The sequence below is a fragment of the Bubalus bubalis genome, chromosome 5 (genome assembly GCF_019923935.1).
Source record: "Bubalus bubalis isolate 160015118507 breed Murrah chromosome 5, NDDB_SH_1, whole genome shotgun sequence".
NCBI lineage: Eukaryota > Metazoa > Chordata > Mammalia > Artiodactyla > Bovidae > Bubalus > Bubalus bubalis.
Window position 1 is genome coordinate 36,427,140 of NC_059161.1, and position 9,898 is coordinate 36,437,037.

The window sequence follows — 9,898 nt, forward strand, 5'->3', positions numbered from 1 at the left end:
ATTACAGGAAGCACATGTCATCCGTGCAGACACATACAAAAGTGAAACATATTTTCCTCCAAAAAAAGGATCAAAATTAGAAACCTTTTTCCTTTGTTTGGACATGGCTAATTGTGGGCAGCAATTAAGGTTCTCAATTCAACTCCTGACTTGATGAATTTTCTTTCAACCAGAGTGAGTACAAGTGGAGCATGCTCCTCTCTGAGTCACACTCAGCCAGCCAATAGCACAGCATGCTGTCCGAGGGCTTGAGGATTCCTTTGGGTGAGATCTAAACCCCAAATCTGACTTCTGACCACGTGTGGTGATTGAAAAGTCACACGGGGCTTTGTGAAAGACTGAAGGGGAGGAGATGCTGATTTTCCTTGTCTTGGCCCAATTCCAAGTTTGATCATTAGCTGTCCTCCTCCTTTGTCTGCCTGCGGTCTCAGGGAGACGTGCTATTCCACACTTCCTGTTATAAACAGCTGTCCACTGTTAACTGAGCGAGCCAAAGAGCCAGCAGATTCTACCCTGGGGAAAGCTGCATTTCAAAATTAACGTTTCCTCTGCATCTATTGGTAAATTCCTTAGGTTTACCTTGGAGGGAAGGTGTAGTTTTCTAGGGAGAATAAGGTCATAATAATGGAGACTTGAAAATTATCCACAAACCCTATTTTGTCTAAATGGTGAACAAAGAAAGCTGGCGTGGATCACAAAGAGCCCTTTGGAAGGAGGAGGCCAAAGAAAATATATTTTAGATCCTACCACATCATTTGGGTTATCAGAATTTAATCTTATAACATTGATGTGGCAGGTGCTATTAGCCACCCAAATTCATTGTTTTTTCAATCCAAGGCATATATACACACAGAGGAAACTGGCAAGTAACTCACAATCCTGCAAAATTCACCCTCTGTCATCCAGCTTTGGTATCTAATTTGTACATCTCTGAGACAGTCACTTTAATGCCTCTTTCTCTTTGACACTTAAGGCATCTTAATTTCAAAATATCCACATTCCTGATCTTCTCAACCCCATATGTCTCATAGTACTCCAACTTCTAGAATAAATTCTTCTTTGCTTACTTTCTTTTTCGTCTTAAGAGAGCATTTTAACTTGGAAGCATTCAGAATGTCCTTCAATAAGCAAATGAGGGACTTCCCTGGTTGTCCAGAGGTTAAGAATCCGCCTTGCAATGCAGAGGATGGGTTGCCATTTCCTTCTTCAGGGTATCTTCCCAACCCAGGGATTGAACCAGGGTCTCCTGCATTGCAGGCAGATTCTTCACCTTCTGAGCCACCAGGCAAGCCCTCTTCATTCATTTGCAATGCAGGGGATACAGGTTTGATCCCTTGTCCAGGAAAAGCCCACATGCCTGTGGGCCAGCTCATCCCATGTACCACAACTACTGAGCCTGTGCTCTAGAGCCCACAAGCAGAAACTCCTGAAGGCTGCGCATCCTGGAGCCGGAGCTCCACAACAAGAGAAGCCACTGCAATTAGAAGCCTGTGTACTGCAACTAGAGAGGAGCCCCTGCTCACCACAACTAGAAGAAGCCCATGCAGCAACAAAGACCAAGCACAGCCAAAAATATATATTTTTTTAAATAAGCAAATAAAAAACAGGTACATCATTCAATGAAATATTATTCATCAGTAAAAAGAAATAAACTGTCAAGCCTGGAGGAACTTCTTTAAAGCATTACTGAGTAAAAGAAACCAGTTAGAAGAAAGGTTACATACATAATGTGGGATTCCAACTATATGATATTCTGAAAAAGGCTCTGAAAAAGACGTTCTGAAAACAGTTGCTAGGGATGGGGGAGGGAGGGATGGCTAGGTGCACTTTCAGGATAGTGAAACTATTCTGAATGATACTCTAAGGTGGATACAAACCTTAGAGTTTGTATCTTACAGGATAGTGAAACTATTCTGAATGATACTCTAAGGTGGATACAAACCTTAGAGTTTGTATCTTACAGGATAGTGAAACTATTCTGAATGATACTCTAAGATGGATACAAACCTTAGAGTTTGTATCTTACAGGATAGTGAAACTATTCTGAATGATACTCTAAGGTGGATACAAACTTTCAGGATAGTTCAACTATTCTGCATGATACTCTAAGGTGGATACAAACGTTAGGGCAGATACAAACCCATAAAATATGCAACAGAGTAAACTCAAACTTCAGCTATGAACTTTAGTTAACAATAATGTATCCGTATTGGTTCATCATTGTAACAAGTGGGCCATCACTGTAACAAATGTAACATTAAGGCAAGATGTGAATAATACAGAAGCGGGGGTGGAGTGAAAGGATACATAGGAGCTCTGTGCTGTGAACCTAAAACTGCTCTAAGAAATAAAGCCTTTTTTTTTTTTTTTAAAGCATTTTAGTTCTGTTCTTTGTGTTGCAAAGAACAGAGACTCACTCAGCATCTCAAGTAACAGGAGATTTGTGTGCGGATGTTCCCATAGGATGTTCCCATAGGAGCAAAGCTGAACCATGCAACCTCAGGAAAAGAAGGGACTAGAAGCAGGGCTGCAGGAAGGTCAGGACCCCCAGCTCTCTCCACGGACCAGCATCACTGGCCCACTGGTCTCATCTTTCCCACCAGCTGACCTCCTCACCCCTCTACACTTTAGCTTTTCTTCACTTCAAAGCGTCCACTTTCTCATAATTTCAACTCCCTCATAATTGCAGCCTGTATGGGGCCTCTCCCAGCTTCTCTTGTTTTTCTGGAGCTTATGACTTATCAGCTACAGCTGCTTCTGCCAGCTGCCTCATGACTTTAGTATTTCCTACTTAAAATGCCTAGGAGGGAGAACCCTAATTGGCCCAGTTCATCATTTTAGATGCAGCCCTGTCCCCATCACTGCCCCCACGGTGAGGTGCAGGTAGTAACAGAGGGGTGAACAGGGGTGAAGGACGGCAGGAAAAACCCGAGGAGCTGTGGCTGAGCAGCCTCCCTTTGGAAGGGCCTGGGGCAGGGTTTGTATGGTGGGGAGGGGGGTGACTTTCTAGATAAGCCTAACACCCAGAGCATGCTTTTGGAATGGTGAGTGGCAAAAAAGACTAGAATTGAGTTACTTAGCAGCTAAGTAATTCAATACATTTTTTTCATAGTTACTTTTACAAGGGACATTTGGCCTTTTTAAAAATTCTATTATTTCTATTTGGCTTCACCAGGTCTTAGTCAGAGTGTGTGGGATCTAGTTCCCCAGCCAGGGATTGAACCCAGGCCCTTATGTACTGAGAGCGCAGTGTCTTAGCCACTGGACCACCAGGGAAATCTCATATTTGGCCTTCCTGATAGAGAAAAACCCAAAAGGAGCAGACTACAAGGGACAGAACCTTCATGTTCTACTGAGTGATAGAAATTTCATGAGAGTGATTCCAGAGCACACTCCAACAAAGACCTTCCAGCCAACCTGCCAAAGAGCCCACGGCCTTCAGACTGACAGCAAATTCTTACTCTAATCACTTAAAGGAACAGAAAGCCAAGAAAAATGAAGACGGATCTTCACTGTACACTGAAGCACCATCTACTCCATCTGACCTAGTCATGTGTGATTAATTTTCATCCCAGGGTGAAAGAAAGAGACCAGGGTTAGTTGAGCCAGCAAGAGGTGACAAAATTACTTTCTCCTCAGACATAAAAACTTTGGGCAAGCTGTTTTTACCACAAATAAAAAAGGAATTTAAGCCCCAATAATTAAGAATAAAATGGAGGGGAAAGAAGCTAATGGGAAAAGAATCTAAAAAAGAATGGATATATGTGTAAGTATAATGGATTTACATTGTTGTACACCTAAAGCTAACAGAACATTGTAAATCAACTATACCCCAATAAAAATCTTTTAATAAATAAATTATTCAATTTAAAATGTTAGTCCTATGAAAAATAAAGACAGTTTTGATTTTATTTTTTTTTTAAGTGACTTCCCTAGTGATTCAGTAGCTAAGACTCCTCACTCCCAATCCAGGAGGCCTGGGTTTGATCCATGGCCAGGGAGCTAGATCCCACATGCCCCAAATAAGACCTGGTACAGCCAAATAAAATTATAAAATAAGTTAAAAATAATAATTAAAAATAAATAAACTAATGAAAACAACAGGCTCATAGATCATGTCCAGCAGAGGTAAAGACATACAAGTATCTCCACAGAAGGTGATACTGTGATAGAGAAAAACCGAAGCTGATAGTTACCCAGTTGTGTTTCACAAAATAAGGGTGGTGCCTTAAGGGTGGTGTCGTCTGAATATCTGAGGTTATTGATATTTCTCCCTGCAATCTTGATTCAAGCTTGTGCTTCATCCAGCCTGGCATTTCACATGGTGTACTCTGCGTATAGATTAAATAAGCAGGGTGACAATATACAGCCTTGACATACTCCTTTCCCAATTTGGAACTAGTCTCTTGTTCCATGTCTGGTTCTAACTGTTGCTTCTTGACCTACATACAGATTTCTCAGCAGGCAAGTCAGGTGCTCTGGTATTCCCATCTCTTTCAGAATTTTCCACAGTTTATTGTGATCCACACAGTCAAAAGCTTTGGTGTAGTCAGTGAAGATGAAGTAAATGTTTTTCTGGAAATCTCTTACATTTTCTTTTTTGTTTATCCATTGGATGTTGGCAATTTGATCTCTGGTTCCTCTGCCTTTTCTAAATCCAGCTTGAACGTCTGGAAATTCATAGTTCACATTCTGTTGAAGCCTGGCTTGGAGAATTTTGAACATTACTTAGCTAGCAAGTGAGATGAGTGCAATTGTGTGGTAGTTTGAACATTCTTTGGCATTGCCTTTCTTTGGAATTGGAATGAAAACTGACCTTTTCCAGTCCTGTGGCCACTGCTGAGTTTTCCAAATTTGCTGACTTATTGAGTGCAGCACTTTCACAGCATCGTCTTTTAGGATTTGAAACAGCTCAACTGGAATTCCATCACCTCCACTAGCTTTGTTCATAGTGATGCTTCCTAAGGCTCACTTGACTTCGCATTCCAGGATGTCTGGCTGTAGGTGAGTGATCACATCATCGTGGTTATCTGGGTCATTAAGGTCTTTTTTGTATAGTTCTTCTGTGTATGCCACCTCTTCTTAATATCTTCTGCTTCTGTCAGGTCCATACCATTTCTGTCCTTTATTGTGTCCATCTTTGCATGAAATGTTCCCTTGGTATCTCTAATTTTCTTGAGGAGATCTCTAGTCTTTCCCATTCTATTGTTTTCCTCTATTTCTTTGATCACTGAGGAAGGCTTTCTTATCTCTCTTTGCTATTCTTTGGAACTCTGCATTCAGGTGGATATATCTTTCCTTTTCTCCTTTTCCTTAAGCTTCTCTTCTTTTCTCAGCTATTTGTACGGCTTCCTCAGACAACCATTTTGCCCTTTTGCATTTGTTTTTCTTGCGAATGGTCTTGATCACTGCCTCCTGTACAATGTCACGAACATCTGTCAGTAGTTCTTCAGGCATTCTGTCTATCAGATCTAATCCCTTGAATTTATTTGTCACTTCCACTGTATAATCATAAGGGATTTCATTTAGATCATACGTGAATAGTCTAGTAGGTTTTCCCTACTTTCTTCCATTTAAGTCAGAGTTTTGCAACGAGTTCATAATCTGAGCCACAGTCAGCTCCCAGTCTTGTTTTTGCTGACTGTATAGAGCTTCTCCATCTTCAGCTGCAAAGAATATAATCAATCTGATTTCAGTGTTGACCATCTGGTGGTGTCTATGTGTAGAGTCATCTCTTGTGTTGCTGGTATGTTATGGTGTTTGCTGTGACCAGTGCATTCTTTTGGCAAAACTCTGTTAGCCTTTGCCCTACTTCGTTTTGTACTCCAAAGCCAAACTTGCCTGTTATTCCAGGTATCTCTTGACTTCCTACTTTTGCATTCCAGTCCCCTATGATGTAAAGGATATTTTGGGATATCCTTAGGATATCCTAAGGTATTAGAACAGCCCCATAAGGAAACATGCAGTTCAGGCCCAGGACAACTTATTAAAACCTTGCCACCCTGATACAAACAAGGATATATTAGTTCTAGAAGGTCTTATTGGTCATCATAGAACTGTTAAACTTCAGCTTCTTCAGCTTTAGTAGTTGGGACATAGACTTGGATTACTATGATATTGAATGGTTTGCCTTGGAAATGAACAAAGATCATTCTGTCATTTTTGAGACTGAATCCAAGTACTGCATTTCAGATTCTTTTGTTGACTATGAGAGCTACTCCATTTCTTCTAAGGGAGTCTTGCCCACAGTAGTAGATATAATGGTCATCTGAATTAAATTCACCCATTCCGATCCATTTTAGTTCACTGATTCCTAAAATGTCGATGTTTACTCTTGCCATCTCCTGTTTGACCACTTCCAATTTACCTTGATTCATGGATCTAACATTCCAGGTTCCTGTGCAATATTGTTCTTTACAGCATCGGGCTTTACTTCCATCACCAGTCCCATCCACAACTGGGCATTGTTTTCTCTTTGGCTCCATCTCTTCATTCTTTCTGGAGTTATTCCTCTACTCTTCTCCGGTAGCGTATTATCCACCTACCAACCTGAGGAGTTCATCTTTCATGTCATATCATTTTGCCTTTTCATACTGTTCAATATACAATATCTATATTAAATATATATTCAATGAAAGTGAAAGTTGCTCAGTCGTGTCTGACTCTTTGCAACCCCATGGACTATACAGTCCATGGAATTCTCCAGGCCAGAATACTGGAGTGGATAGTCCTTCCCTTCTCCAGGGGATCTTCCCAACCCAGGAATCAAGCCAGGGTCTCCTGCATTGCCAGCAGATTCTTCACCAACTGAGCTATCAGGGAAGCCAATATTCAATATTGAATATCAAAAATATATTTTTGCCTTTTCATACTGACCAAAAATCCAATATAGAAATCAAATAATATGGTTTAGAGACTCAAATGTGAAATACAAAATTAAGAAATTTTGAAGTGAAATATATGAGAAGTTTTCGAACAAGACTCAAAAAGGACAAACTGTTCAAAGACACATTTGACTACAATATAAAAACTTTTTATGATGTTGTGTCAAAGTAAGTGATACTCACAGATTGGTTAGATCATTTGTAATTTCCATTACTATGAAAGGATTAGTGATTGGAATATATAAAGAAAGCTTGTAAGTATATGTGAAAAAAGAAAAAAAAAGCAGTAGAAAAGTGGGAAGAGGATAAGATCTACAGGAGAATCTGTAAGTCCAATAAACATAAAAAGATTCTCAATCTCTCACGTCTTAACTCTTATTGTCTTAATAGTTTCAGTATACACATAGATGATCTAACAACTTAGCTTCTTGTGTGTGTGTGTATGGTAAAACATACCTAACAAAGAATTTATCATCCTAACTATTTATAAATGCATAGCTCAGGAGTGTTAAATACCTTCCCATTGTTGTGCAACCAGCCTCCATTTACAAGATGCAAATCTTACAGAATTACAGCTCTATATCCATTAAATTATAACTCTCCACTTCTTCCTCCATGTAGTATGTGGGATCTTAGTTCCCTGACCAGAAATCTAACCTGTGCCCTCCTCAGTGGAAGCACTGAGTCTTAACCACTAGACTGCCAGGGAAGTCCCAGGTCTATTGACTTTAGGTATCTTCCATAAGTAAAATCAAATAGTATTTGTCTTATTGTCACTGGCTTATTTCACTTAACATAATGCCCTTATATTGATTTGCTAGGGCTGCCCTAACAAACTACACAGACTGGATGGTTTAAACAACAGAAATTTATTTCCTCATGGTTCTGGAAGCTGGAAGTCTAAGATCAAGGTACTGGCAGAGTTGGTTTTTCATGAGGCCTCTCTCCTTGGCCTGCAGACAGCCACCTTCTCCCAGTGTCCTCAGTGCCCTTTCTTCTGTGCACGCATCCCTGTTGCCTGTTCATCTTTTTGTAAGGACACCAGTCCATTGGATTAGGGCCCCATCCTAATGATGGGGTCAACTCTTAGCCTTGGTCACTTCCAAAAGGCACTATCCCTAAATACAGTGACATAGGGGATTAGGGCTTCAAGATATGATGATATAATTTTCTAGGGAACACAGTTCAGTGTATAGCACTCTTCACAGCTTATTCATGTTGCAGCATGTGTCAGAATTTCTTTTTTAAGGCTGCATAGTATTTCATTCGGAGAAGGCAATGGCACCCCACTCCAGTACCCTTGCCTGGAAAATCCCATGGATGGAGGAGCCTGGTAGGCTGCAGTCCATGGGGTTGCTAAGAGTCAGATACGACTGAGCGACTTCACTTTCACTTTTCACTTTCATGCATTGGAGAAGGAAATGGCACCCCACTCCAGTGTTCTTGCCTGGAGAATCCCAGGAACGGGGGAGCCTGGTGGGCTGCAGTCTATGGGGTCGCACAGAGTCGGACACGACTGAAGCGACTTAGCAGCAGCAGCAGCAGTATTCCATTGTATATACTTACCATACTTTGTTTATCCATTCATTGGTCAACAGACATTTAGGTTGCTTCATCTAGTTGGACTTTTGGCTATTGCAAATAATGCTGCTATGAATATAGGCATACAAATACCCTATCTCTTTGAGACCCTGCTTCCCTTTCTTTGGGGATATATACAGAAGTGAAATGGGATTCCCTGGTGGCTCATTGGTAAAGAATCCACCTGCAATAAAGGAGACAAGGGTTCAATTGCAGGGTCAAAAATATCCCCTAGAGAAGGAAATGGCAACCCACTCCAGTGTTCTTGCCTGGGAAATCCCATGGACAGAGGAGCTTGGCAGGCTACAGTTCATGGGGTTGCAGGAGTCAGACACAACTTAGTGACTAAACCACCACCACAGAAATGGAATTGGTGGATCGTATGGTAATTTTATTTGTAATTTTTTGAGGAAATACCATACTATTTTCCAAAGTAGCTGCACCATTTTACATTCCCACCAACAGTATATCAGGGTTCAAAATTCTCCTCATCCTCACCTGCACTTGTCATTTTCTGTTTTCTTTCTTTTTTTTAATAGCAGTCCTGCTAGTGGGTGAGAGGTGATACCAACCACTTAGCTTCGTGAACTTGAACTTCTGTCCTCCAATGCTCTTTGTCCCAAACCTTGTATTTCCAAATGCTGCCACCTCCACCTAATTTTAGTGTCAGGCATCTCATCCTATAAACACCTCCTTCTGGCTCTGTTGTCATTCCTCTATTACCCCATTCCAACAATACTTTGACTCCAGTGGGATATCTAATCCATTGATCCTACCATCTCTTCACTTTTAAGGACACTCTAGGTCCTTAAATTCAGGAGGACTTACCCCTTTCTGAATCTAGAGAGTTGACTATATAAACAGTCTGTGCTCACTTGCATTTCTATTTGCCCATTTCTTTTACCTTTATTTTTTTTTTCCCCCGAATCGCTCAGCTTGCAGGATCTCAATTCCCTGACCAGGAAATAAATCCAGGCCACTGCACTGAAAGCCTGGAATCCTAACCACTAGGCTACCAAGGAACTCCTCACCTTTTAAACTGCTGAAATTAATGTAGGAGAGCAAACATAATTACTTAGCTAAAGTTACTAGAATACATTGAATCATTTTCTATCTCATCTAAAATAAGTGCTTTGCCCTATAATGTTTACAATAGTCAAGGTTAATACAGATTAAAATAGACATACAAATATTGAGTATGGAAAGCTACAGTCATTGTTTATTTTTTCTTTTAATTAATGAAGTTATTGGCTGTGCTAGGTCTTCATTGCTACACGGGCTTTTCTCTGTTTTCAACGACTGGGGGCTATTCTTTAGTTGCCATGCACGGGCTTCTGATTGTGGTGGCTTCTCTTGTTATGGAGCACAGGCTCTAGGGTGATCGGGCTTCAGTAGTTGTGGCACGTGGGCTCAAGAGCACAGCCTCAATGGTT